This window comes from Danio rerio, chromosome 4, assembly GCF_049306965.1.
Source record: "Danio rerio strain Tuebingen ecotype United States chromosome 4, GRCz12tu, whole genome shotgun sequence".
Taxonomy (NCBI): domain Eukaryota; kingdom Metazoa; phylum Chordata; class Actinopteri; order Cypriniformes; family Danionidae; genus Danio; species Danio rerio.
In genome coordinates, this window is record NC_133179.1 from 48,013,395 (window position 1) to 48,032,836 (window position 19,442).

The following is a 19,442-nucleotide window of genomic DNA, read 5'->3' on the forward strand; positions in this document are numbered from 1 at the left end:
TCCCAAGAGTGGGTTATCTGTTGTGACTCGAATAACTTTACACAATATTTATATTACACTTTACATCATTTTTTCTATTCATTTATTGCAAACAAGTGTTAAAGGATAAAATAAACCTTGCAAAAATACACTGCGTACATATTCATGTGGTTGCTTTTTATGTTATCATTGTGTAATTTAAAGTATGGTAATATTAGGGTTCTGTATATTATTCATAAACAAGTTATAAACTCTAGTTTAGCTAACAGTAAAAATAAAATGGTATAAAATTATATTGTAAATTAAATTTAGGTAAATATTCAATGTAAATGCAATAACACCTAAAAATAATATGTGTATATGTAAATATAACTGTAAACATTGATGTAAATGAAATATTTTAAAATATATTTAACTGAATTTTTAAATAATTTATTAAACTTTAAAAAAATGACAAACCTATTTAAATATCAATGCCTGAAATTTAAATTTGAAAGTATTTTAATATAATATTTCTTATATCCTACAACCTAATATTTTAGGTACTATATTTAGTTTAATCAGTTGTTTAAATATTTTATTATGTGTTATTTAATATTAATAAATAAGTTACCTGAACATTACGGTCAATATAATTGACAAAATTCTAAAACATTTAAAAGTCAATATTTCAGTATGTTTATTATTGAACTATTAAAATATTTTATTTCTTAAAAGGTGTAAAATATAAGTCCTGATTATAAAAACATTTTATCTAACTGACATGCAATTCAAAAAAGCTATATTTAGTTATGTTGCAAATAAACATACAATTATATTTGAATATAATGTAATACATTTATTAAAATATAATACTTATAATTATATGTTACTCAAGTCATTTAAAATGGATTTTCTTTTTCAAATTATGTAATAAATGATATACAATGAGAGCAGTCTACAGCACATGGCTAATTAATATGCACCTGTCATACCCCAGAAAGCACATGGCTAATTATGCCAGTTCCCGCCTTTGATTTTTTACCATATTGGGTAATTTGTTTAATTTCAACAAGCATGAGCACCCTTCAAAGCCACAGGTGACACCAATGGGGTTCAGGGGTCACTACTCTGCAGTCTAAGGCCATGTGACGTCGAGAGGGCTGCTGGGGGCCACAGGGTGGGGACAGAGAAGATCCATCAGGTTCCTTTTCGCAGGGGCCATGCTAATCTTCTCTGTATCGATCCAATTTTAGTATATGTGCCACCGTAGCGAGCACAGATCAGCAGTCAGGCTCAGGGCATATGTACGCCTCGAGTCCCAGCAATGTTCCTCCAAGGTGGTGGGACCTGGAGAGCCATGTTCCCACTTGTATGCCGTGCACTACAGAGCTTTGGCCCTGTCAGTGCTAGGCACACTGATTGATGCAGTAGGTCACCAAGTTTATGGACAGGGGGAAATTAGAGTGTCAGGATAGCCTATGGCAAAGTCCCAGTAAAGCAAGGGCTTTGAAAGTGCATTGGTTGCACAACAAAACAAATGATCAAAGCATCCCACATTCGTTTTCACCATGCATGTAGACTTTCCAGTTGACCCAGCAGCACCTCCCACGATTTGCTAAACCCATCCTCATGCACCATTTGGAATCGTGAAAAGCCTTTTGTCTTTTTGCATTTCTGTACTTTTACCCACGCACTAAAACAACAATATGGAGCGCTTCACGGATTTGCGTGTCATCCTTTCGCAGGGGCCATGCTAATCTTCTCTGTATCGATCCAATTTTAGTATATGTGCCACCGTAGCGAGCACGGACGAGTGGACAGGCTCAGGGCATATGTACGCCTCGAGTCCCAGCAATGTTCCTCCAAGGTGGTGGGACCTGGAGAGCCATGTTCCCACTTGTATGCCGTGCACTACAGAGCTTTGGCCCTGTCAGTGCTAGGCACACTGATTGATGCAGTAGGTCACCAAGTTTATGGACGGGGGGAATTTAGAGTGTCAGGATAGCCTATGGCAATCCCACTAAAGCAAGGGCTTTGGAAGTGCATTAGCACAACAAAACATATGATCAAAGCATCCCACATTCGTTGTCACCATGCATGTAGACTTTCCAGTTGACCCAGCAGCACCTCCCACGATTTGCTAAACCCATCGTCATGCACCATTTGGAAACGTGAAAAGCCTTTTGTCTTTTTTCATTTCTGTACTTTTACCCACGCACTAAAAAAGCAATATGGAGCGCTTCACGGATTTGCGTGTCATCCTTTCGCAGGGGCCATGCTAATCTTCTCTGTATCGATCCAATTTTAGTATATGTGCCACCGTAGCGAGCACAGATCAGCAGTCAGGCTCAGGGCATATGTACGCCTTGAGTCCCAGCAATGTTCCTCCAAGGTGGTGGGACCTGGAGAGCCATGTTCCCACTTGTATGCCGTGCACTACAGAGCTTTGGCCCTGTCAGTGCTAGGCACACTGATTGATGCAGTAGGTCACCAAGTTTATGGACAGGGGGAAATTAGAGTGTCAGGATAGCCTATGGCAAAGTCCCAGTAAAGCAAGGGCTTTGAAAGTGCATTGGTTGCACAACAAAACAAATGATCAAAGCATCCCACATTCGTTTTCACCATGCATGTAGACTTTCCAGTTGACCCAGCAGCACCTCCCACGATTTGCTAAACCCATCCTCATGCACCATTTGGAATCGAGAAAAGCCTTTTGTCTTTTTGCATTTCTGTACTTTTACCCACGCACTAAATCAGCAATATGGAGCGCTTCACGGATTTGCGTGTCATCCTTTCGCAGGGGCCATGCTAATCTTCTCTGTATCGATCCAATTTTAGTATATGTGCCACCGTAGCGAGCACGGACGAGTGGACAGGCTCAGGGCATATGTACGCCTCGAGTCCCAGCAATGTTCCTCCAAGGTGGTGGGACCTGGAGAGCCATGTTCCCACTTGTATGCCGTGCACTACAGAGCTTTGGCCCTGTCAGTGCTAGGCACACTGATTGATGCAGTAGGTCACCAAGTTTATGGACGGGGGGAAATTAGAGTGTCAGGATAGCCTATGGCAAAGTCCCACTAAAGCAAGGGCTTTGGAAGTGCATTGGTTGCACAACAAAGCAAACGATCAAAGCATCTCACATTCGTTTTCACCATGCATGTAGACTTTCCAGTTGACCCAGCAGCACCTCCCACGATTTGCTAAACCCATCCTCATGCACCATTTGGAATCGTGAAAAGCCTTTTGTCTTTTTTCATTTCTGTACTTTTACCCACGCACTAAAACAGCAATATGGAGCGCTTCACGGATTTGCGTGTCATCCTTTCGCAGGGGCCATGCTAATCTTCTCTGTATCGATCCAATTTTAGTATATGTGCCACCGTAGCAAGCACAGACCAGCGGTCAGGCTCAGGGCATATGTACGCCTCGAGTCCCAGCAATGTTCCTTCAAGGTGGTGGGACCCGAAGAGCCATGTTCCCACTTGTATGCCGTGCACTACAGGGCTTTGGCCCTGTCAGTGCTAGGCACACTGATTGATGCAGTAGGTCACCAAGTTTATGGACAGGGGGAAATTAGAGTGTCAGGATAGCCTATGGCAAAGTCCCACTAAAGCAAGGGCTTTGGAAGTGCATTAGCACAACAAAACAAACGATCAAAGCATCCCACATTCGTTTTCACCATGCATGTAGACTTTCCAGTTGACCCAGCAGCACCTCCCACGATTTGCTAAACCCATCCTCATGCACCATTTGGAATCGTGAAAAGCCTTTTGTCTTTTTTCATTTCTGTACTTTTACCCACGCACTAAAACAACAATATGGAGCGCTTCACGGATTTGCGTGTCACCCTTTCGCAGGGGCCATGCTAATCTTCTCTGTATCGATCCAATTTTAGTATATGTGCCACCGTAGCGAGCACGGACGAGTGGACAGGCTCAGGGCATATGTACGCCTCGAGTCCCAGCAATGTTCCTCCAAGGTGGTGGGACCTGGAGAGCCATGTTCCCACTTGTATGCCGTGCACTACAGAGCTTTGGCCCTGTCAGTGCTAGGCACACTGATTGATGCAGTAGGTCACCAAGTTTATGGACGGGGGGAATTTAGAGTGTCAGGATAGCCTATGGCAATCCCACTAAAGCAAGGGCTTTGGAAGTGCATTAGCACAACAAAACATATGATCAAAGCATCCCACATTCGTTGTCACCATGCATGTAGACTTTCCAGTTGACCCAGCAGCACCTCCCACGATTTGCTAAACCCATCGTCATGCACCATTTGGAAACGTGAAAAGCCTTTTGTCTTTTTTCATTTCTGTACTTTTACCCACGCACTAAAAAAGCAATATGGAGCGCTTCACGGATTTGCGTGTCATCCTTTCGCAGGGGCCATGCTAATCTTCTCTGTATCGATCCAATTTTAGTATATGTGCCACCGTAGCGAGCACAGATCAGCAGTCAGGCTCAGGGCATATGTACGCCTTGAGTCCCAGCAATGTTCCTCCAAGGTGGTGGGACCTGGAGAGCCATGTTCCCACTTGTATGCCGTGCACTACAGAGCTTTGGCCCTGTCAGTGCTAGGCACACAGATTGATGCAGTAGGTCACCAAGTTTATGGACAGGGGGAAATTAGAGTGTCAGGATAGCCTATGGCAAAGTCCCACTAAAGCAAGGGCTTTGGAAGTGCATTGGTTGCACAACAAAGCAAACGATCAAAGCATCCCACATTCGTTTTCACCATGCATGTAGACTTTCCAGTTGACCCAGCAGCACCTCTCACGATTTGCTAAACCCATCCTCATGCACCATTTTGAATCGTGAAAAGCCTTTTGTCTTTTTGCATTTCTGTACTTTTACCCACGCACTAAAAAAGCAATATGGAGCGCTTCACGGATTTGCGTGTCATCCTTTCGCAGGGGCCATGCTAATCTTCTCTGTATCGATCCAATTTTAGTATATGTGCCACCGTAGCGAGCACAGATCAGCAGTCAGGCTCAGGGCATATGTACGCCTCGAGTCCCAGCAATGTTCCTCCAAGGTGGTGGGACCTGGAGAGCCATATTCCCACTTGTATGCCGTGCACTACAGAGCTTTGGCCCTGTCAGTGCTAGGCACACTGATTGATGCAGTAGGTCACCAAGTTTATGGACAGGGGGAAATTAGAGTGTCAGGATAGCCTATGGCAAAGTCCCAGTAAAGCAAGGGCTTTGAAAGTGCATTGGTTGCACAACAAAACAAATGATCAAAGCATCCCACATTCGTTTTCACCATGCATGTAGACTTTCCAGTTGACCCAGCAGCACCTCCCACGATTTGCTAAACCCATCCTCATGCACCATTTGGAATCGTGAAAAGCCTTTTGTCTTTTTGCATTTCTGTACTTTTACCCACGCACTAAATCAGCAATATGGAGCGCTTCATGGATTTGCGTGTCATCCTTTCGCAGGGGCCATGCTAATCTTCTCTGTATCGATCCAATTTTAGTATATGTGCCACCGTAGCGAGCACAGACGAGTAGACAGGCTCAGGGCATATGTACGCCTCGAGTCCCAGCAATGTTCCTCCAAGGTGGTGGGACCTGGAGAGCCATGTTCCCACTTGTATGCCGTGCACTACAGAGCTTTGGCCCTGTCAGTGCTAGGCACACTGATTGATGCAGTAGGTCACCAAGTTTATGGACGGGGGGAAATTAGAGTGTCAGGATAGCCTATGGCAAAGTCCCAGTAAAGCAAGGGCTTTGGAAGTGCATTGGTTGCACAACAAAGCAAACGATCAAAGCATCTCACATTCGTTTTCACCATGCATGTAGACTTTCCAGTTGACCCAGCAGCACCTCCCACGATTTGCTAAACCCATCCTCATGCACCATTTGGAATCGTGAAAAGCCTTTTGTCTTTTTGCATTTCTGTACTTTTACCCACGCACTAAATCAGCAATATGGAGCGCTTCACGGATTTGCGTGTCATCCTTTCGCAGGGGCCATGCTAATCTTCTCTGTATCGATCCAATTTTAGTATATGTGCCACCGTAGCGAGCACGGACGAGTGGACAGGCTCAGGGCATATGTACGCCTCGAGTCCCAGCAATGTTCCTCCAAGGTGGTGGGACCTGGAGAGCCATGTTCCCACTTGTATGCCGTGCACTACAGAGCTTTGGCCCTGTCAGTGCTAGGCACACTGATTGATGCAGTAGGTCACCAAGTTTATGGACAGGGGGAAATTAGAGTGTCAGGATAGCCTATGGCAAAGTCCCACTAAAGCAAGGGCTTTGGAAGTGCATTAGCACAACAAAACAAACGATCAAAGCATCCCACATTCGTTTTCACCATGCATGTAGACTTTCCAGTTGACCCAGCAGCACCTCCCACGATTTGCTAAACCCATCCTCATGCACCATTTGGAATCGTGAAAAGCCTTTTGTCTTTTTGCATTTCTGTACTTTTACCCACGCACTAAATCAGCAATATGGAGCGCTTCATGGATTTGCGTGTCATCCTTTCGCAGGGGCCATGCTAATCTTCTCTGTATCGATCCAATTTTAGTATATGTGCCACCGTAGCGAGCACGGACGAGTAGACAGGCTCAGGGCATATGTACGCCTCGAGTCCCAGCAATGTTCCTCCAAGGTGGTGGGACCTGGAGAGCCATGTTCCCACTTGTATGCCGTGCACTACAGAGCTTTGGCCCTGTCAGTGCTAGGCACACTGATTGATGCAGTAGGTCACCAAGTTTATGGACGGGGGAAATTAGAGTGTCAGGATAGCCTATGGCAAAGTCCCAGTAAAGCAAGGGCTTTGGAAGTGCATTGGTTGCACAACAAAGCAAACGATCAAAGCATCTCACATTCGTTTTCACCATGCATGTAGACTTTCCAGTTGACCCAGCAGCACCTCCCACGATTTGCTAAACCCATCCTCATGCACCATTTGGAATCGTGAAAAGCCTTTTGTCTTTTTTTATTTCTGTACTTTTACCCACGCACTAAAACAGCAATATGGAGCGCTTCACGGATTTGCGTGTCATCCTTTCGCAGGGGCCATGCTAATCTTCTCTGTATCGATCCAATTTTAGTATATGTGCCACCGTAGCAAGCACAGACCAGCGGTCAGGCTCAGGGCATATGTACGCCTCGAGTCCCAGCAATGTTCCTTCAAGGTGGTGGGACCCGAAGAGCCATGTTCCCACTTGTATGCCGTGCACTACAGAGCTTTGGCCCTGTCAGTGCTAGGCACACTGATTGATGCAGTAGGTCACCAAGTTTATGGACAGGGGGAAATTAGAGTGTCAGGATAGCCTATGGCAAAGTCCCACTAAAGCAAGGGCTTTGGAAGTGCATTATCACAACAAAACAAACGATCAAAGCATCCAACATTCGTTTTCACCATGCATGTAGACTTTCCAGTTGACCCAGCAGCACCTCCCACGATTTGCTAAACCCATCCTCATGCACCATTTGGAATCGTGAAAAGCCTTTTGTCTTTTTGCATTTCTGTACTTTTACCCACGCACTAAAACAGCAATATGGAGCGCTTCACGGATTTGCGTGTCATCCTTTCGCAGGGGCCATGCTAATCTTCTCTGTATCGATCCAATTTTAGTATATGTGCCACCGTAGCGAGCACAGATCAGCAGTCAGGCTCAGGGCATATGTACGCCTCGAGTCCCAGCAATGTTCCTCCAAGGTGGTGGGACCTGGAGAGCCATGTTCCCACTTGTATGCCGTGCACTACAGAGCTTTGGCCCTGTCAGTGCTAGGCACACTGATTGATGCAGTAGGTCACCAAGTTTATGGACAGGGGGAAATTAGAGTGTCAGGATAGCCTATGGCAAAGTCCCAGTAAAGCAAGGGCTTTGGAAGTGCATTGGTTGCACAACAAAACAAATGATCAAAGCATACCACATTCGTTTTCACCATGCATGTAGACTTTCCAGTTGACCGAGCAGCACCTCCCACGATTTGCTAAACCCATCCTCATGCACCATTTGGAATCGTGAAAAGCCTTTTGTCTTTTTGCATTTCTGTACTTTTACCCACGCACTAAAACAGCAATATGGAGCGCTTCACGGATTTGCGTGTCATCCTTTCGCAGGGGCCATGCTAATCTTCTCTGTATCGATCCAATTTTAGTATATGTGCCACCGTAGCGAGCACGGACGAGTGGACAGGCTCAGGGCATATGTACGCCTCGAGTCCCAGCAATGTTCCTCCAAGGTGGTGGGACCTGGAGAGCCATGTTCCCACTTGTATGCCGTGCACTACAGAGCTTTGGCCCTGTCAGTGCTAGGCACACTGATTGATGCAGTAGGTCACCAAGTTTATGGACAGGGGGAAATTAGAGTGTCAGGATAGCCTATGGCAAAGTCCCAGTAAAGCAAGGGCTTTGGAAGTGCATTGGTTGCACAACAAAGCAAACGATCAAAGCATCCCACATTCGTTTTCACCATGCATGTAGACTTTCCAGTTGACCCAGCAGCACCTCCCACGATTTGCTAAACTCATCCTCATGCACCATTTGGAATCGTGAAAAGCCTTTTGTCTTTTTGCATTTCTGTACTTTTACCCACGCACTAAAACAGCATTATGGAGCACTTCACGGATTTGCGTGTCATCCTTTCGCAGGGGCCATGCTAATCTTCTCTGTATCAATCCAATTTTAGTATATGTGCCACCGTAGCAAGCACAGACCAGTGGTCAGGCTCAGGGCATATTTACGCCTCGAGTCCCAGCAATGTTCCTCCAGGGTGGTGGGAACCGGAGAGCCATGTTCCCACTTGTATGCCGTGCACTACAGAGCTTTGGCCCTGTCAGTGCTAGGCACACTGATTGATGCAGTAGGTCACCAAGTTTATGGACAGGGGGAAATTAGAGTGTCAGGATAGCCTATGGCAAAGTCCCACTAAAGCAAGGGCTTTGGAAGTGCATTAGCACAACAAAACAAACGATCAAAGCATCCCACATTCGTTTTCACCATGCATGTAGACTTTCCAGTTGACCCAGCAGCACCTCCCACGATTTGCTAAACCCATCCTCATGCACCATTTGGAATCGTGAAAAGCCTTTTGTCTTTTTTCATTTCTGTACTTTTACCCACGCACTAAAACAGCATTATGGAGCGCTTCACGGATTTGCGTGTCATCCTTTCGCAGGGGCCATGCTAATCTTCTCTGTATCGATCCAATTTTAGTATATGTGCCACCGTAGCGAGCACGGACGAGTGGACAGGCTCAGGGCATATGTACGCCTCGAGTCCCAGCAATGTTCCTCCAAGGTGGTGGGACCTGGAGAGCCATATTCCCACTTGTATGCCGTGCACTACAGAGCTTTGGCCCTGTCAGTGCTAGGCACACTGATTGATGCAGTAGGTCACCAAGTTTATGGACAGGGGGAAATTAGAGTGTCAGGATAGCCTATGGCAAAGTCCCAGTAAAGCAAGGGCTTTGGAAGTGCATTGTTTGCACAACAAAGCAAACGATCAAAGCATCCCACATTCGTTTTCACCATGCATGTAGAATTTCCAGTTGACCCAGCAGCACCTCCCACGATTTGCTAAACCCATCCTCATGCACCATTTGGAATCATGAAAAGCCTTTTGTCTTTTTTCATTTCTGTACTTTTACCCACGCACTAAAACAGCAATATGGAGCGCTTCACGGATTTGCGTGTCATCCTTTCGCAGGGGCCATGCTAATCTTCTCTGTATCGATCCAATTTTAGTATATGTGCCACCGTAGCAAGCACAGACCAGCGGTCAGGCTCAGGGCATATGTACGCCTCGAGTCCCAGCAATGTTCCTTCAAGGTGGTGGGACCCGAAGAGCCATGTTCCCACTTGTATGCCGTGCACTACAGAGCTTTGGCCCTGTCAGTGCTAGGCACACTGATTGATGCAGTAGGTCACCAAGTTTATGGACAGGGGGAAATTAGAGTGTCAGGATAGCCTATGGCAAAGTCCCACTAAAGCAAGGGCTTTGGAAGTGCATTAGCACAACAAAACAAACGATCAAAGCATCCCACATTCGTTTTCACCATGCATGTAGACTTTCCAGTTGACCCAGCAGCACCTCCCACGATTTGCTAAACCCATCCTCATGCACCATTTGGAATCGTGAAAAGCCTTTTGTCTTTTTTCATTTCTGTACTTTTACCCACGCACTAAAACAGCAATATGGAGCGCTTCACGGATTTGCGTGTCATCCTTTCGCAGGGGCCATGCTAATCTTCTCTGTATCGATCCAATTTTAGTATATGTGCCACCGTAGCAAGCACAGACCAGCGATCAGGCTCAGGGCATATGTACGCCTCGAGTCCCAGCAATGTTCCTTCAAGGTGGTGGGACCCGAAGAGCCATGTTCCCACTTGTATGCCGTGCACTACAGAGCTTTGGCCCTGTCAGTGCTAGGCACACTGATTGATGCAGTAGGTCACCAAGTTTATGGACAGGGGGAAATTAGAGTGTCAGGATAGCCTATGGCAAAGTCCCACTAAAGCAAGGGCTTTGGAAGTGCATTATCACAACAAAACAAACGATCAAAGCATCCAACATTCGTTTTCACCATGCATGTAGACTTTCCAGTTGACCCAGCAGCACCTCCCACGATTTGCTAAACCCATCCTCATGCACCATTTGGAATCGTGAAAAGCCTTTTGTCTTTTTGCATTTCTGTACTTTTACCCACGCACTAAAACAGCAATATGGATCGCTTCACGGATTTGCGTGTCATCCTTTCGCAGGGGCCATGCTAATCTTCTCTGTATCGATCCAATTTTAGTATATGTGCCACCGTAGCGAGCACAGATCAGCAGTCAGGCTCAGGGCATATGTACGCCTCGAGTCCCAGCAATGTTCCTCCAAGGTGGTGGGACCTGGAGAGCCATGTTCCCACTTGTATGCCGTGCACTACAGAGCTTTGGCCCTGTCAGTGCTAGGCACACTGATTGATGCAGTAGGTCACCAAGTTTATGGACAGGGGGAAATTAGAGTGTCAGGATAGCCTATGGCAAAGTCCCAGTAAAGCAAGGGCTTTGGAAGTGCATTGGTTGCACAACAAAACAAATGATCAAAGCATACCACATTCGTTTTCACCATGCATGTAGACTTTCCAGTTGACCGAGCAGCACCTCCCACGATTTGCTAAACCCATCCTCATGCACCATTTGGAATCGTGAAAAGCCTTTTGTCTTTTTGCATTTCTGTACTTTTACCCACGCACTAAAACAGCAATATGGAGCGCTTCACGGATTTGCGTGTCATCCTTTCGCAGGGGCCATGCTAATCTTCTCTGTATCGATCCAATTTTAGTATATGTGCCACCGTAGCGAGCACGGATCAGCAGTCAGGCTCAGGGCATATGTACGCCTCGAGTCCCAGCAATGTTCCTCCAAGGTGGTGGGACCTGGAGAGCCATGTTCCCACTTGTATGCCGTGCACTACAGAGCTTTGGCCCTGTCAGTGCTAGGCACACTGATTGATGCAGTAGGTCACCAAGTTTATGGACAGGGGGAAATTAGAGTGTCAGGATAGCCTATGGCAAAGTCCCAGTAAAGCAAGGGCTTTGGAAGTGCATTGGTTGCACAACAAAGCAAACGATCAAAGCATCCCACATTCGTTTTCACCATGCATGTAGACTTTCCAGTTGACCCAGCAGCACCTCCCACGATTTGCTAAACTCATCCTCATGCACCATTTGGAATCGTGAAAAGCCTTTTGTCTTTTTTCATTTCTGTACTTTTACCCACGCACTAAAACAGCATTATGGAGCGCTTCACGGATTTGCGTGTCATCCTTTCGCAGGGGCCATGCTAATCTTCTCTGTATCGATCCAATTTTAGTATATGTGCCACCGTAGCGAGCACGGACGAGTAGAAAGGCTCAGGGCATATGTACGCCTCGAGTCCCAGCAATGTTCCTCCAAGGTGGTGGGACCTGGAGAGCCATGTTCCCACTTGTATGCCGTGCACTACAGAGCTTTGGCCCTGTCAGTGCTAGGCACACTGATTGATGCAGTAGGTCACCAAGTTTATGGACGGGGGGAAATTAGAGTGTCAGGATAGCCTATGGCAAAGTCCCAGTAAAGCAAGGGCTTTGGAAGTGCATTGGTTGCACAACAAAGCAAACGATCAAAGCATCTCACATTCGTTTTCACCATGCATGTAGACTTTCCAGTTGACCCAGCAGCACCTCCCACGATTTGCTAAACCCATCCTCATGCACCATTTGGAATCGTGAAAAGCCTTTTGTCTTTTTTCATTTCTGTACTTTTACCCACGCACTAAAACAGCAATATGGAGCGCTTCACGGATTTGCGTGTCATCCTTTCGCAGGGGCCATGCTAATCTTCTCTGTATCGATCCAATTTTAGTATATGTGCCACCGTAGCAAGCACAGACCAGCGATCAGGCTCAGGGCATATGTACGCCTCGAGTCCCAGCAATGTTCCTTCAAGGTGGTGGGACCCGAAGAGCCATGTTCCCACTTGTATGCCGTGCACTACAGAGCTTTGGCCCTGTCAGTGCTAGGCACACTGATTGATGCAGTAGGTCACCAAGTTTATGGACAGGGGGAAATTAGAGTGTCAGGATAGCCTATGGCAAAGTCCCACTAAAGCAAGGGCTTTGGAAGTGCATTATCACAACAAAACAAACGATCAAAGCATCCAACATTCGTTTTCACCATGCATGTAGACTTTCCAGTTGACCCAGCAGCACCTCCCACGATTTGCTAAACCCATCCTCATGCACCATTTGGAATCGTGAAAAGCCTTTTGTCTTTTTGCATTTCTGTACTTTTACCCACGCACTAAAACAGCAATATGGAGCGCTTCACGGATTTGCGTGTCATCCTTTCGCAGGGGCCATGCTAATCTTCTCTGTATCGATCCAATTTTAGTATATGTGCCACCGTAGCGAGCACAGATCAGCAGTCAGGCTCAGGGCATATGTACGCCTCGAGTCCCAGCAATGTTCCTCCAAGGTGGTGGGACCTGGAGAGCCATGTTCCCACTTGTATGCCGTGCACTACAGAGCTTTGGCCCTGTCAGTGCTAGGCACACTGATTGATGCAGTAGGTCACCAAGTTTATGGACAGGGGGAAATTAGAGTGTCAGGATAGCCTATGGCAAAGTCCCAGTAAAGCAAGGGCTTTGGAAGTGCATTGGTTGCACAACAAAACAAATGATCAAAGCATACCACATTCGTTTTCACCATGCATGTAGACTTTCCAGTTGACCGAGCAGCACCTCCCACGATTTGCTAAACCCATCCTCATGCACCATTTGGAATCGTGAAAAGCCTTTTGTCTTTTTGCATTTCTGTACTTTTACCCACGCACTAAAACAGCAATATGGAGCGCTTCACGGATTTGCGTGTCATCCTTTCGCAGGGGCCATGCTAATCTTCTCTGTATCGATCCAATTTTAGTATATGTGCCACCGTAGCGAGCACGGACGAGTGGACAGGCTCAGGGCATATGTACGCCTCGAGTCCCAGCAATGTTCCTCCAAGGTGGTGGGACCTGGAGAGCCATGTTCCCACTTGTATGCCGTGCACTACAGAGCTTTGGCCCTGTCAGTGCTAGGCACACTGATTGATGCAGTAGGTCACCAAGTTTATGGACAGGGGGAAATTAGAGTGTCAGGATAGCCTATGGCAAAGTCCCAGTAAAGCAAGGGCTTTGGAAGTGCATTGGTTGCACAACAAAGCAAACGATCAAAGCATCCCACATTCGTTTTCACCATGCATGTAGACTTTCCAGTTGACCCAGCAGCACCTCCCACGATTTGCTAAACTCATCCTCATGCACCATTTGGAATCGTGAAAAGCCTTTTGTCTTTTTGCATTTCTGTACTTTTACCCACGCACTAAAACAGCATTATGGAGCACTTCACGAATTTGCGTGTCATCCTTTCGCAGGGGCCATGCTAATCTTCTCTGTATCAATCCAATTTTAGTATATGTGCCACCGTAGCGAGCACAGACCAGTGGTCAGGCTCAGGGAATATTTACGCCTCGAGTCCCAGCAATGTTCCTCCAGGGTGGTGGGAACCGGAGAGCCATGTTCCCACTTGTATGCCGTGCACTACAGAGCTTTGGCCCTGTCAGTGCTAGGCACACTGATTGATGCAGTAGGTCACCAAGTTTATGGACAGGGGGAAATTAGAGTGTCAGGATAGCCTATGGCAAAGTCCCAGTAAAGCAAGGGCTTTGGAAGTGCATTGGTTGCACAACAAAGCAAACGATCAAAGCATCCCACATTCGTTTTCACCATGCATGTAGACTTTCCAGTTGACCCAGCAGCACCTCCCACGATTTGCTAAACCCATCCTCATGCACCATTTGGAATCGTGAAAAGCCTTTTGTCTTTTTTCATTTCTGTACTTTTACCCACGCACTAAAACAGCAATATGGAGCGCTTCACGGATTTGCGTGTCATCTTTTCGCAGGGGCCATGCTAATCTTCTCTGTATCGATCCAATTTTAGTATATGTGCCACCGTAGCAAGCACAGACCAGCTGTCAGGCTCAGGGCATATGTACGCCTCGAGTCCCAGCAATGTTCCTTCAAGGTGGTGGGACCCGAAGAGCCATGTTCCCACTTGTATGCCGTGCACTACAGAGCTTTGGCCCTGTCAGTGCTAGGCACACTGATTGATGCAGTAGGTCACCAAGTTTATGGACAGGGGGAAATTAGAGTGTCAGGATAGCCTATGGCAAAGTCCCAGTAAAGCAAGGGCTTTGAAAGTGCATTGGTTGCACAACAAAACAAATGATCAAAGCATCCCACATTCGTTTTCACCATGCATGTAGACTTTCCAGTTGACCCAGCAGCACCTCCCACGATTTGCTAAACCCATCCTCATGCACCATTTGGAATCGAGAAAAGCCTTTTGTCTTTTTGCATTTCTGTACTTTTACCCACGCACTAAATCAGCAATATGGAGCGCTTCACGGATTTGCGTGTCATCCTTTCGCAGGGGCCATGCTAATCTTCTCTGTATCGATCCAATTTTAGTATATGTGCCACCGTAGCGAGCACGGACGAGTGGACAGGCTCAGGGCATATGTACGCCTCGAGTCCCAGCAATGTTCCTCCAAGGTGGTGGGACCTGGAGAGCCATGTTCCCACTTGTATGCCGTGCACTACAGAGCTTTGGCCCTGTCAGTGCTAGGCACACTGATTGATGCAGTAGGTCACCAAGTTTATGGACGGGGGGAAATTAGAGTGTCAGGATAGCCTATGGCAAAGTCCCAGTAAAGCAAGGGCTTTGGAAGTGCATTGGTTGCACAACAAAGCAAACGATCAAAGCATCTCACATTCGTTTTCACCATGCATGTAGACTTTCCAGTTGACCCAGCAGCACCTCCCACGATTTGCTAAACCCATCCTCATGCACCATTTGGAATCGTGAAAAGCCTTTTGTCTTTTTTCATTTCTGTACTTTTACCCACGCACTAAAACAGCAATATGGAGCGCTTCACGGATTTGCGTGTCATCCTTTCGCAGGGGCCATGCTAATCTTCTCTGTATCGATCCAATTTTAGTATATGTGCCACCGTAGCAAGCACAGACCAGCGGTCAGGATCAGGGCATATGTACGCCTCGAGTCCCAGCAATGTTCCTTCAAGGTGGTGGGACCCGAAGAGCCATGTTCCCACTTGTATGCCGTGCACTACAGAGCTTTGGCCCTGTCAGTGCTAGGCACACTGATTGATGCAGTAGGTCACCAAGTTTATGGACAGGGGGAAATTAGAGTGTCAGGATAGCCTATGGCAAAGTCCCACTAAAGCAAGGGCTTTGGAAGTGCATTAGCACAACAAAACAAACGATCAAAGCATCCCACATTCGTTTTCACCATGCATGTAGACTTTCCAGTTGACCCAGCAGCACCTCCCACGATTTGCTAAACCCATCCTCATGCACCATTTGGAATCGTGAAAAGCCTTTTGTCATTTTTCATTTCTGTACTTTTACCCACGCACTAAAACAGCAATATGGAGCGCTTCACGGATTTGCGTGTCATCCTTTCGCAGGGGCCATGCTAATCTTCTCTGTATCGATCCAATTTTAGTATATGTGCCACCGTAGCGAGCACAGATCAGCAGTCAGGCTCAGGGCATATGTACGCCTCGAGTCCCAGCAATGTTCCTCCAAGGTGGTGGGACCTGGAGAGCCATGTTCCCACTTGTATGCCGTGCACTACAGAGCTTTGGCCCTGTCAGTGCTAGGCACACTGATTGATGCAGTAGGTCACCAAGTTTATGGACAGGGGGAAATTAGAGTGTCAGGATAGCCTATGGCAAAGTCCCAGTAAAGCAAGGGCTTTGAAAGTGCATTGGTTGCACAACAAAACAAATGATCAAAGCATCCCACATTCGTTTTCACCATGCATGTAGACTTTCCAGTTGACCCAGCAGCACCTCCCACGATTTGCTAAACCCATCCTCATGCACCATTTGGAATCGTGAAAAGCCTTTTGTCTTTTTGCATTTCTGTACTTTTACCCACGCACTAAAACAACAATATGGAGCGCTTCACGGATTTGCGTGTCATCCTTTCGCAGGGGCCATGCTAATCTTCTCTGTATCGATCCAATTTTAGTATATGTGCCACCGTAGCGAGCACGGACGAGTGGACAGGCTCAGGGCATATGTATGCCTCGAGTCCCAGCAATGTTCCTCCAAGGTGGTGGGACCTGGAGAGCCATGTTCCCACTTGTATGCCGTGCACTACAGAGCTTTGGCCCTGTCAGTGCTAGGCACACTGATTGATGCAGTAGGTCACCAAGTTTATGGACGGGGGGAATTTAGAGTGTCAGGATAGCCTATGGCAATCCCACTAAAGCAAGGGCTTTGGAAGTGCATTAGCACAACAAAACATATGATCAAAGCATCCCACATTCGTTGTCACCATGCATGTAGACTTTCCAGTTGACCCAGCAGCACCTCCCACGATTTGCTAAACCCATCGTCATGCACCATTTGGAAACGTGAAAAGCCTTTTGTCTTTTTTCATTTCTGTACTTTTACCCACGCACTAAAAAAGCAATATGGAGCGCTTCACGGATTTGCGTGTCATCCTTTCGCAGGGGCCATGCTAATCTTCTCTGTATCGATCCAATTTTAGTATATGTGCCACCGTAGCGAGCACAGATCAGCAGTCAGGCTCAGGGCATATGTACGCCTTGAGTCCCAGCAATGTTCCTCCAAGGTGGTGGGACCTGGAGAGCCATGTTCCCACTTGTATGCCGTGCACTACAGAGCTTTGGCCCTGTCAGTGCTAGGCACACTGATTGATGCAGTAGGTCACCAAGTTTATGGACAGGGGGAAATTAGAGTGTCAGGATAGCCTATGGCAAAGTCCCAGTAAAGCAAGGGCTTTGAAAGTGCATTGGTTGCACAACAAAACAAATGATCAAAGCATCCCACATTCGTTTTCACCATGCATGTAGACTTTCCAGTTGACCCAGCAGCACCTCCCACGATTTGCTAAACCCATCCTCATGCACCATTTGGAATCGAGAAAAGCCTTTTGTCTTTTTGCATTTCTGTACTTTTACCCACGCACTAAATCAGCAATATGGAGCGCTTCACGGATTTGCGTGTCATCCTTTCGCAGGGGCCATGCTAATCTTCTCTGTATCGATCCAATTTTAGTATATGTGCCACCGTAGCGAGCACGGACGAGTGGACAGGCTCAGGGCATATGTACGCCTCGAGTCCCAGCAATGTTCCTCCAAGGTGGTGGGACCTGGAGAGCCATGTTCCCACTTGTATGCCGTGCACTACAGAGCTTTGGCCCTGTCAGTGCTAGGCACACTGATTGATGCAGTAGGTCACCAAGTTTATGGACGGGGGGAAATTAGAGTGTCAGGATAGCCTATGGCAAAGTCCCAGTAAAGCAAGGGCTTTGGAAGTGCATTGGTTGCACAACAAAGCAAACGATCAAAGCATCTCACATTCGTTTTCACCATGCATGTAGACTTTCCAGTTGACCCAGCAGCACCTCCCACGATTTGCTAAACCCATCCTCATGCACCATTTGGAATCGTGAAAAGCCTTTTGTCTTTTTTCATTTCTGTACTTTTACCCACGCACTAAAACAGCAATATGGAGCGCTTCACGGATTTGCGTGTCATCCTTTCGCAGGGGCCATGCTAATCTTCTCTGTATCGATCCAATTTTAGTATATGTGCCACCGTAGCAAGCACAGACCAGCGGTCAGGCTCAGGGCATATGTACGCCTCGAGTCCCAGCAATGTTCCTTCAAGGTGGTGGGACCCGAAGAGCCATGTTCCCACTTGTATGCCGTGCACTACAGAGCTTTGGCCCTGTCAGTGCTAGGCACACTGATTGATGCAGTAGGTCACCAAGTTTATGGACAGGGGGAAATTAGAGTGTCAGGATAGCCTATGGCAAAGTCCCACTAAAGCAAGGGCTTTGGAAGTGCATTAGCACAACAAAACAAACGATCAAAGCATCCCACATTCGTTTTCACCATGCATGTAGACTTTCCAGTTGACCCAGCAGCACCTCCCACGATTTGCTAAACCCATCCTCATGCACCATTTGGAATCGTGAAAAGCCTTTTGTCTTTTTTCATTTCTGTACTTTTACCCACGCACTAAAACAGCAATATGGAGCGCTTCACGGATTTGCGTGTCATCCTTTCGCAGGGGCCATGCTAATCTTCTCTGTATCGATCCAATTTTAGTATATGTGCCACCGTAGCGAGCACAGATCAGCAGTCAGGCTCAGGGCATATGTACGCCTCGAGTCCCAGCAATGTTCCTCCAAGGTGGTGGGACCTGGAGAGCCATGTTCCCACTTGTATGCCGTGCACTACAGAGCTTTGGCCCTGTCAGTGCTAGGCACACTGATTGATGCAGTAGGTCACCAAGTTTATGGACAGGGGGAAATTAGAGTGTCAGGATAGCCTATGGCAAAGTCCCAGTAAAGCAAGGGCTTTGAAAGTGCATTGGTTGCACAACAAAACAAATGATCAAAGCATCCCACATTCGTTTTCACCATGCATGTAGACTTTCCAGTTGACCCAGCAGCACCTCCCACGATTTGCTAAACCCATCCTCATGCACCATTTGGAATCGTGAAAAGCCTTTTGTCTTTTTGCATTTCTGTACTTTTACCCACGCACTAAAACAACAATATGGAGCGCTTCACGGATTTGCGTGTCATCCTTTCGCAGGGGCCATGCTAATCTTCTCTGTATCGATCCAATTTTAGTATATGTGCCACCGTAGCGAGCACGGACGAGTGGACAGGCTCAGGGCATATGTACGCCTCGAGTCCCAGCAATGTTCCTCCAAGGTGGTGGGACCTGGAGAGCCATGTTCCCACTTGTATGCCGTGCACTACAGAGCTTTGGCCCTGTCAGTGCTAGGCACACTGATTGATGCAGTAGGTCACCAAGTTTATGGACGGGGGGAATTTAGAGTGTCAGGATAGCCTATGGCAATCCCACTAAAGCAAGGGCT

The 19,442-nt window shown here is 47.0% G+C and overlaps 1 protein-coding gene, 34 non-coding genes and 1 pseudogene across 38 annotated transcripts in view; 1 reads left to right on the forward strand and 35 right to left on the reverse strand.

Moving 5' to 3' along the window:
• The window catches only part of zgc:113135, a 283,991-nt gene that overhangs the window by 88,865 nt on the left and 175,684 nt on the right, over nt 1-19,442 (forward strand). The gene's annotated exons all lie outside the window — the stretch shown is intronic.
• Nucleotides 1,165-1,238, reverse strand: LOC141382088 (U6 spliceosomal RNA; annotated as a pseudogene).
• LOC141384174 (U6 spliceosomal RNA) lies at nt 1,662-1,768 on the reverse strand. Its single transcript, XR_012405230.1, has one exon. It is a non-coding gene; the product is annotated as a U6 spliceosomal RNA (small nuclear RNA).
• LOC137494645 (U6 spliceosomal RNA) lies at nt 2,187-2,293 on the reverse strand. The gene has a single exon (XR_011014591.1). It is a non-coding gene; the product is annotated as a U6 spliceosomal RNA (small nuclear RNA).
• Nucleotides 2,717-2,823, reverse strand: LOC141384231 (U6 spliceosomal RNA). The gene has a single exon (XR_012405287.1). It is a non-coding gene; the product is annotated as a U6 spliceosomal RNA (small nuclear RNA).
• Nucleotides 3,247-3,353, reverse strand: LOC137495024 (U6 spliceosomal RNA). Its single transcript, XR_011014968.2, has one exon. It is a non-coding gene; the product is annotated as a U6 spliceosomal RNA (small nuclear RNA).
• Nucleotides 3,774-3,880, reverse strand: LOC137494648 (U6 spliceosomal RNA). Its single transcript, XR_011014594.2, has one exon. It is a non-coding gene; the product is annotated as a U6 spliceosomal RNA (small nuclear RNA).
• Nucleotides 4,299-4,405, reverse strand: LOC141384190 (U6 spliceosomal RNA). The gene has a single exon (XR_012405246.1). It is a non-coding gene; the product is annotated as a U6 spliceosomal RNA (small nuclear RNA).
• LOC141384191 (U6 spliceosomal RNA) lies at nt 4,829-4,935 on the reverse strand. The gene has a single exon (XR_012405247.1). It is a non-coding gene; the product is annotated as a U6 spliceosomal RNA (small nuclear RNA).
• LOC137494650 (U6 spliceosomal RNA) lies at nt 5,359-5,465 on the reverse strand. The gene has a single exon (XR_011014596.2). It is a non-coding gene; the product is annotated as a U6 spliceosomal RNA (small nuclear RNA).
• Nucleotides 5,889-5,995, reverse strand: LOC141384233 (U6 spliceosomal RNA). Its single transcript, XR_012405290.1, has one exon. It is a non-coding gene; the product is annotated as a U6 spliceosomal RNA (small nuclear RNA).
• Nucleotides 6,416-6,522, reverse strand: LOC141382025 (U6 spliceosomal RNA). Its single transcript, XR_012402966.1, has one exon. It is a non-coding gene; the product is annotated as a U6 spliceosomal RNA (small nuclear RNA).
• Nucleotides 6,945-7,051, reverse strand: LOC137495002 (U6 spliceosomal RNA). Its single transcript, XR_011014946.2, has one exon. It is a non-coding gene; the product is annotated as a U6 spliceosomal RNA (small nuclear RNA).
• Nucleotides 7,472-7,578, reverse strand: LOC141384234 (U6 spliceosomal RNA). The gene has a single exon (XR_012405291.1). It is a non-coding gene; the product is annotated as a U6 spliceosomal RNA (small nuclear RNA).
• LOC141384235 (U6 spliceosomal RNA) lies at nt 8,002-8,108 on the reverse strand. The gene has a single exon (XR_012405292.1). It is a non-coding gene; the product is annotated as a U6 spliceosomal RNA (small nuclear RNA).
• LOC141382064 (U6 spliceosomal RNA) lies at nt 8,532-8,638 on the reverse strand. Its single transcript, XR_012403009.1, has one exon. It is a non-coding gene; the product is annotated as a U6 spliceosomal RNA (small nuclear RNA).
• LOC137494634 (U6 spliceosomal RNA) lies at nt 9,059-9,165 on the reverse strand. The gene has a single exon (XR_011014580.2). It is a non-coding gene; the product is annotated as a U6 spliceosomal RNA (small nuclear RNA).
• On the reverse strand, nt 9,589-9,695 carry LOC137494633 (U6 spliceosomal RNA). The gene has a single exon (XR_011014579.2). It is a non-coding gene; the product is annotated as a U6 spliceosomal RNA (small nuclear RNA).
• On the reverse strand, nt 10,116-10,222 carry LOC137494814 (U6 spliceosomal RNA). The gene has a single exon (XR_011014759.1). It is a non-coding gene; the product is annotated as a U6 spliceosomal RNA (small nuclear RNA).
• Nucleotides 10,643-10,749, reverse strand: LOC137494632 (U6 spliceosomal RNA). Its single transcript, XR_011014578.2, has one exon. It is a non-coding gene; the product is annotated as a U6 spliceosomal RNA (small nuclear RNA).
• LOC137494813 (U6 spliceosomal RNA) lies at nt 11,173-11,279 on the reverse strand. The gene has a single exon (XR_011014758.2). It is a non-coding gene; the product is annotated as a U6 spliceosomal RNA (small nuclear RNA).
• Nucleotides 11,703-11,809, reverse strand: LOC137494631 (U6 spliceosomal RNA). Its single transcript, XR_011014577.2, has one exon. It is a non-coding gene; the product is annotated as a U6 spliceosomal RNA (small nuclear RNA).
• Nucleotides 12,233-12,339, reverse strand: LOC137494517 (U6 spliceosomal RNA). Its single transcript, XR_011014463.2, has one exon. It is a non-coding gene; the product is annotated as a U6 spliceosomal RNA (small nuclear RNA).
• Nucleotides 12,760-12,866, reverse strand: LOC137494552 (U6 spliceosomal RNA). Its single transcript, XR_011014498.1, has one exon. It is a non-coding gene; the product is annotated as a U6 spliceosomal RNA (small nuclear RNA).
• LOC141384237 (U6 spliceosomal RNA) lies at nt 13,290-13,396 on the reverse strand. The gene has a single exon (XR_012405293.1). It is a non-coding gene; the product is annotated as a U6 spliceosomal RNA (small nuclear RNA).
• On the reverse strand, nt 13,820-13,926 carry LOC141382050 (U6 spliceosomal RNA). Its single transcript, XR_012402994.1, has one exon. It is a non-coding gene; the product is annotated as a U6 spliceosomal RNA (small nuclear RNA).
• On the reverse strand, nt 14,350-14,456 carry LOC137494629 (U6 spliceosomal RNA). Its single transcript, XR_011014575.2, has one exon. It is a non-coding gene; the product is annotated as a U6 spliceosomal RNA (small nuclear RNA).
• On the reverse strand, nt 14,880-14,986 carry LOC137494628 (U6 spliceosomal RNA). Its single transcript, XR_011014574.1, has one exon. It is a non-coding gene; the product is annotated as a U6 spliceosomal RNA (small nuclear RNA).
• On the reverse strand, nt 15,410-15,516 carry LOC137494984 (U6 spliceosomal RNA). The gene has a single exon (XR_011014928.2). It is a non-coding gene; the product is annotated as a U6 spliceosomal RNA (small nuclear RNA).
• LOC137495001 (U6 spliceosomal RNA) lies at nt 15,937-16,043 on the reverse strand. Its single transcript, XR_011014945.2, has one exon. It is a non-coding gene; the product is annotated as a U6 spliceosomal RNA (small nuclear RNA).
• Nucleotides 16,467-16,573, reverse strand: LOC137494627 (U6 spliceosomal RNA). The gene has a single exon (XR_011014573.2). It is a non-coding gene; the product is annotated as a U6 spliceosomal RNA (small nuclear RNA).
• Nucleotides 16,992-17,098, reverse strand: LOC137494811 (U6 spliceosomal RNA). The gene has a single exon (XR_011014756.2). It is a non-coding gene; the product is annotated as a U6 spliceosomal RNA (small nuclear RNA).
• On the reverse strand, nt 17,522-17,628 carry LOC137494897 (U6 spliceosomal RNA). Its single transcript, XR_011014841.2, has one exon. It is a non-coding gene; the product is annotated as a U6 spliceosomal RNA (small nuclear RNA).
• Nucleotides 18,052-18,158, reverse strand: LOC137494551 (U6 spliceosomal RNA). Its single transcript, XR_011014497.2, has one exon. It is a non-coding gene; the product is annotated as a U6 spliceosomal RNA (small nuclear RNA).
• On the reverse strand, nt 18,579-18,685 carry LOC137494530 (U6 spliceosomal RNA). Its single transcript, XR_011014476.2, has one exon. It is a non-coding gene; the product is annotated as a U6 spliceosomal RNA (small nuclear RNA).
• LOC137494626 (U6 spliceosomal RNA) lies at nt 19,109-19,215 on the reverse strand. The gene has a single exon (XR_011014572.2). It is a non-coding gene; the product is annotated as a U6 spliceosomal RNA (small nuclear RNA).